Source organism: Anneissia japonica, unplaced genomic scaffold (assembly GCF_011630105.1).
Source record: "Anneissia japonica isolate Jap-2015-1 unplaced genomic scaffold, ASM1163010v1 scaffold93_len1081246_cov171, whole genome shotgun sequence".
In the NCBI taxonomy this organism is placed as follows: domain Eukaryota; kingdom Metazoa; phylum Echinodermata; class Crinoidea; order Comatulida; family Comatulidae; genus Anneissia; species Anneissia japonica.
In genome coordinates, this window is record NW_022726429.1 from 194,093 (window position 1) to 201,632 (window position 7,540).

The following is a 7,540-nucleotide window of genomic DNA, read 5'->3' on the forward strand; positions in this document are numbered from 1 at the left end:
TTATCTCAGCTTTGTTGTGCAAAATTGCGTAAATCACCAAAAGTTTGTCATTTTTCATTTTACTGTTACGGGTCACAGATTGTGATTAGAATAAAGTATTTGGTACCATTGTAAAGCTAAAATGTTTGTAGTTCTTGTAGTATTCACTACATGTCAATCTGATCACATACACACTCTCAACGAGCTTCGGTTAAAATTTGCTAAAAAGTCTGGCAGTGGCTGATATTATTTTTTCAAACACCTGGCGGTCAGAGTGCTAAGCATGGTGAGACAAAGTCGAATTCACCAATATGCTAATTAGGACCTTCTTGGAAGTCCTGTTGCTACTGTAAAATTATATAAGTGATTAAACCATTCTGATGGGTAAACTATCTGAGGTGATTCCATTGTGACCAAATACACATGTCACACAAGCATACAAAATTTGAAACATGATAATCATTTTTATAAAATATAACATACGCAAGTCACTGGTTAGCAAAGCTTCTAACACGAGAGAAGCCAACAGTCAAAGACTGTCAGAGCAGGAGGAAGATCTAAGAAAATATTTGTTTGCTGACCAGATAGTGCAGACAAAAATATGATTTTAGTTTCTGTATAAAATCAGCTAGGGCCTAATTAACATAACATTAAGCTTAACAGCTAAAACTCGTTAAAAAGATAAGAATCCTATATAGGTTGTTACTGGAACTTTAATAGGCCTATATGACAGTTTGATTAATGAAATAATTTGAATGAAAACAATTTAAAAGAATTAACAGTTAGGTCCTATAAATTTTAATAATTGTTGATTAATTTATAAACTTAAATTAACAGAAATGTAATTGGCATATCATAATAATAAGTCAATATTATTAAATCAACTTGTATCTAAGTAAAATCTGTTTTTAGCAGCATTTTTTGCACTGTGACAATGCCAATAGAAAACATCAGCTTTTTTGCACTGTAACAGTACCGATAGAAAACAGCAGCTTTTTCGCACTGTGGCAGTACATGTTGATAGAAAACAGCAGCTCTTTTTTTTTCGCATTGTGGCAGTGTGGTATCCTCAGCCATGGGCATACAGCAGTTTTTGTGAAAGAAAATTAGGCAATGTGAACGGAGCTTATTTTACATGATGCTTGGAAAATATGGGTATGAAAAGTAATTTGAAGTTATCAAGCTAACTTTAGTTTTTTGTAGGCTATCTTCTCACACGGCAGCTAACGGTTAGCAGGATCCGGATCCTGCTAACCGTTAGCTGCCGTGCGTCCATACGAGAAAATCCCGATCCGGATACCTAGAATACGATGATCGAATCACTGGCCAATAAGAAACTGGAAATTGTAAACGCGTACGTGTGATTGGTTGATGATAGAAACGTGCTCACTTGCTAACCGATAGCGCTTGCTAACCGTTAGCAATATCCGGATACCGCTAACGGTTAGCGCTAACCGACCGGGCGTTCTCACACAGGTGCTAACGGTTAGCGCTAACGGTTTGCTCCCGATCAGGATACTAGGTCTCTCGTGAGAACCAGGCTTTTATATATTTAGAGATCCATGTGACATAAACAGCAAACAAAAATATTCTATCAGATTTATATTTTTCAGCACAAAATGCATTAAAATGCTGATTCATAAACCATAGCACATTCTGTCAGATATCTGAAAAGATATCAAGTCTTTAAAGCTCTGTCCACACTATCAAATTTCTTTGACAAAAAACTGTTGTATGCCCATATATAGCCATGATGTGCCTATATATGGTCAGGATGTGACATCATTGTGACCATATTTAGGCATGTCAAGTACAATTTGATGATCTGGACAGGGTTTAAGCAATGCTGCTGGCCTGATTCTTGCTAGAGACTCGTATGGTGTGTGTGGTGCTTGCTTGCTCCCTCTATCAACAGCAAGTATCTTCTGTTAAAAAAGATACTGAATGAACTAAAATGATAGAGTGGCAGCATCATATCATTAATTTTTTTGATAAACACATTAATGAAACAGGATTACTAGCAGTCCTGGCCCAATTCTTAATGTCTTTCTTTAAGATAGAACTTCTTTGATCAATATAAAAAGTAACAGTTCATGCTAACTATGACTCCAAAATATTGTGGATTGATAAATATTATTAAATATTTTTTTATGATTCATATTCATATTTTAAGTATTTTTAATAGCTTTTTGTTTACATTTTTATGTTAATTATTATATGAATATTTATTTACCAGTTTATATCTATTTAATTCTAAATTAATCATTTTATGTAATCACAATATTTCATTTATTTATTTTTGTTTATTCATTTCTGCAATACAGAAACAACTACAAATTTATGTAAACAGAAAAATAAAATTTATAACTGAATTAATTTGGTGCTAAACATCTCATGCCATATGCTGTCCAGATGTACGACATATGTCAATATTCCGCCAAGGCTGTCACGAGACCCAAAGTGTGCTACAGTGTGCATGATACCTTCCCTTGAGTACTTTATTGTATGCTGTATCTACTGCCATCTTGGTTGGTAGACATTTTGCTTATTAGTATTTCCGTATTACAGTACTGTACTGTTTATTTGGTAATCAAAATTGTAGAATAACACAGACTGATGCCTGGGGATGAAATGAGTCATATTGGCACTAAAATGGTGGCACTCTCTTCTTTATAATTAAAATATCAAAAACAAAATATGAACATTTTTAAAAAGGGATTATCCAAAGAAACTACACAATATGGATACTAATGAAGTAGGAAAATTTCATGTAAAAATAAAAAATATGAACATTGGAGAAGTAGAAAATCTCAGTAGGTATAAACAGAATATTTGAATGTAGTAGGAAAATTCTTATTTGGTGTAAGCAAAATATGAACATTGAAAAGGTAGGTAAATCTCATTTAGCATAAATAAAAAATGGTAGGAAAATCTCAATGGTATAAGCACAAGATATGAATATAGTACAGGTGTCCCTTCAATTAAAACCATTTTTTGGGACTGGGGTTTCCATGGTCTTTGGCAGCTTTGGTCTCTAATAAGAATAATAAAGATAAAAGACATTTGTTAAGTTGGGACAACAGAAAAGTGGTGTCTAATAATTGGAGGTGGTCCTTAATTGGAGGGGTCTTTAATTAGAGGGAGATTGTCTTTAAATTTTAAAAAAATCTTATTTGCTGTAAACAAAATATAAACAAATAAAAAATAGAAAAATATTATTTGCTATAAACAAAAATATAAACATTGAAGAAAAGGAAAATTTGCTATAAACAAAACAATGCAAATGCAATTGTAGAAAACAATATAAATGCAAGTCTTGTTCTAAGTTTTAACAATTTCAAAAATTATACCTAAGGGTTAAACCTCAGTAGGGTGGCATCAGATGTCGGATATAAATAGATATGGATCATTCATGCACATGTTTCACAACCCTGCTTCTTTATCATAACAGTGGTCCAGTAATTCCTTCTCTAATCTTGCTCTATCATTTACAGAAAATTCAAAATTCAGCTGCTTGTGTAGCTGTCTGTGCACCGTATCTGTCCTCCATTAGTTTCCTGTTTGGCAAATCAATGTTGTTATTTTAATGTGTAAAGTTTTATTATTTTTATGACCGGCCATCACACATTTTTCAACTCGTACCTCAGTATGAACCGTCCCGTTGTCTCTGCTCTGATAAAAAATCTTGGCCTGATATTCCTAAATTTCTACAATGACATAGATAAGACATTTTTCATTCTCTGCCTCTCTTTGGAATCATGGACTCCCCTGTTTAATTAAATAATGAATTCAACTACACAGCATTCTTTGTAAAATTAATTTAAAAACCTGTTTCCTAACCAGATTTTATTATTAAATGTAACTTCGATCATTTTTGAATTTGCTGCTTTGTTTTCATTGTTGCTGTTTTTTTGTTTTTTTTATTATTTTTAATACTGTCATTATTATTTTTATTTTTTCCCTGACAGACAGTGCATATAAATCTGGTCGGTAAGAAGCTTTATACTTTTATTCTGTCCGTACTTTATATTGAAGATATATTTACAGTTAAACTTGGACTTTCGCATTCAGAATCTCTTTGCAGAGGATGTTATGTAATAAGCAACAAAGTAGTTTGATTTCCAATTTGTCAAAGAATAAGGATGTAATACTAAATATTAAGGGAAAAAAAATGTTTGGGAATGTTGTTTGTTTTGTTTATTGAACTTTATTTTGTACTTTGTTTTGTTTGTGCAATTGAAATAGGTATCACTTGATTAAAAATAATCGACAAATGATTAAACTGAACAAATTGAAAGTATTTCTTGAAGGTTTGCGTACGTGGTGAATATCAATAAGATATCTTATTGATACTCATAAAAATACTCCAAGTATTGAAATGCACGCCATCGTGTTGGGATTCAATATTTCGACATTAATTTTGACATCATTAGAAATGTATTATACTATCTAATCTGAGATTAATCTGTGAACCTTTCGATTAACAAAAACAAATAAAAATTTTGGTACACCATGTGTGTGATTTTGTTGTGAAAATATAAACAAACCTGACCTTATTATTTACAAATCATGTACAGTATCGAGTGTAATTAAAATACAGGTTTGTGTTAGTGAAATATTTCTCTTGGTCCTACCAACCATGTCATTATTATTAAAAATACCAGTCAAAATACCTTTGATGTGTATATTTTATTGATTGTGGTCAAATCAAATGTATTCATTGTAATTTGTATTATTGAATGGCAGTAATCTCTTCATCTATGTGTATTATTGTATGCTGAGTGCATTTGTCTACCCTCTTGGCCTGCAGTGCACTTGGTATACCCTTGGGTCTTTTGAAGTACTCATCATTGACCTGGTTCTGCCTTGCAAGGATTATCTAGAATTTGGCCCTCAAAACCAGAAACACTGGCTCTCAAACTCATTCATAGAGGTATTTAAATAGATAGAATACGGTAACTTGAATGACCAAATTAAAATTTAATTCATCGTGATCAAAACACAGAGCTAATGAAAATAGGCCAAGGCTATATTCCTAGGCACATGGCGTTTTTATACCCATGCAGTGGAGTGGCCAGTGAAGGGGATGGGGGGTTAAGGGTTGACGTAAGTAGGCAAAAATTACAAGAAATGGCTCATGAATATTTATAAGAATCACTGGTGGAATTAAAGTCCAAAGGATAGCTGACAGTCAGGGTCATTATTTTTTATAACAGGAAGCTCTGATGAATGCTAGGTCTGCCCAGCAGACTATTGTCTGGATAGATGTCACTGCAACTATCTCAAATCTGCTTGGGTTCTCATTGTATGATAAATTCAAATGGCATATTTTCAGAAAACAATAAACTCAGTTTTCATTAAACTTATTTTAAGGCCATGATAAATATTTCTTATAAGCTTTTTATATATACTTGCATATACATACATATTGTTCATTGTTGGTTTAATATTAGAACAATTCTAGATTATCCAAATTTGTTACTACATCCAGTAACAGAAATAAGGCCAAATTATAAAAAGTAAAACATAATTGTTTAGCACAGAAGTTCTCAAACTGTGGGTTAGCGCCCAAATTTTGTTTACTAAATTTATTAGAGGGTCGCAAGACTACAATAATTTTTAAATCTTTTATTTTTATTTTTTAAAATTTTATTCAATTTCCAGGGAAAAAAAATGTTTATATCATGCGAAAATTTGTTGTAAAGAGTGCAATCTATCATTTTATTTCAAGTTTGTTTCCCAGATAATGACTCATATTAATGTCGACATCTTTTTTAACATCCTTGGTTTTTTAACATGCTAAACCCGCAGTTTAGCATCACTTTCCCCTCATAATTTCTCAACCTGCCTCTAATTTTTTTCTTTTTTTCCAAAAAAAAAAAATAAAGTACTTATTAAAATTGTATTAACCTGATACAGTATTTATAGTACAAAGCAAAATTAACTGTAAAATTTTTTAAGCAGATTAAGCAATAACACATAAACAAATTGATTTTACTAAGGGGATTACGATAGAAAGTATTGCTTAACTATTTGATTTGGTGAACTCAAAAGGAATGATAAGGGTAATATTTTTTTGTTATTAATAATGACCTTTTATATGTGTTTATATAAGTAATTAGTCAACTATTTATGCAGGTAATGCTAAGTGAATTGTTTACACTGATATTACCGGTACCTCTATGTTTAATAATGCATACATGCTCATTGACCCAGGATTGACAACATAGTTGGCAGTCCCTATTCTACTCAATTACAGGCCTACAATTGACTTGTTTTAAGCCAGGCTCTGGAGGAAAATAATTTTTTTATATTAATTCTACAACTGATTTTTCTAAGAAGAGGTAATGAGATACAGATTTTTGAATATTAAAAAACTGAGGGAAAGGGGCATACCCACAAAGTTTTCGTCTTTTTTCGTCTTTTTTTATGAAAACTTCGAAGAGGTTAATGAGATACAGATTTTTGAATATTTAAAAACTGGGGGAAAAGGGGCATACCCACAAAGTTTTCCTTCTTTTTTCCCCCAGTTTATAAATATTCAAAAATCTGTATCTCATTAACTACTGCTCCCAAGTTTTTCGTCAAATATGCTTTGTGTGTCTCAGAAAAATCAATTGGACAACATATTAAAATTCTTTTTTTTTTCTCCGGAGCTTGACTTTAACTTTAATTTTATTTATTTAGATGTTTGTTTATGGGAAAGAAGAGGCCTGTTCATTCCAGTGTTTCTTTTTGACATTTTTAGGGCTTACTTTGATGGTGTTTTTTCATACATTCTGCTCATTATTGAGCCCCTCTCTGCTCTGTCAAAATAATGTGCCCTTAACGGCCTGGGGCTCCTGGCTTTAGCCAGTAAGAACCCATTGGTGTTATGCCACTTGTTTAATAAATAATAAATGTAGAAGTCACCATTTTCATCATAATCACCATCATTATCGTCATCAGACTAAAACATATTTACCCACTATCTAGAAAATGGTTTGGGCTAAGGTAAGAAATTTAATGTAATTTTCATTTTTTCTCCATTATTTTTTTTTTATTTTGAAACATTTACGAGGGAAAGGGCCAGCTGCCTCTCTCCCCTCTTGAATCTGCCATTGGCGTCATCATCATAATTGTCGTCATCTTCATAAGCCTATCCTCGGCTCTTTAGTCCACAATTAAATTCACTGGCTGAATAATTATAAGTGACAAGTTTTTGTTTGTGTCTTTTGAGTACCAACACCTCCGTGTTAGTGAAATTGTTTGATGAGCCATCTGATGCATACATATTCAGCCACTCAGTGTGACTACATTGTGTGATCAGACCTGTGTGACCTTGACAAGAGATTAGCAGAATTTAAAACCAAATCATTGGTATCCGGTTAATATTTAATTTAGCATAAAGTAGCACAAAATCAATTCAAATATTCATTCAATGATAACAAAACAATCATTGACAAAATACAATTTACAAATATGAGTGCGTATAGAGGCCAATATGTTTTGCCTTAACAACACCTAAAAAGCAAAAAAACAAATCATATTTAAAAGTTGATACTAACTTAATTGATCTTCC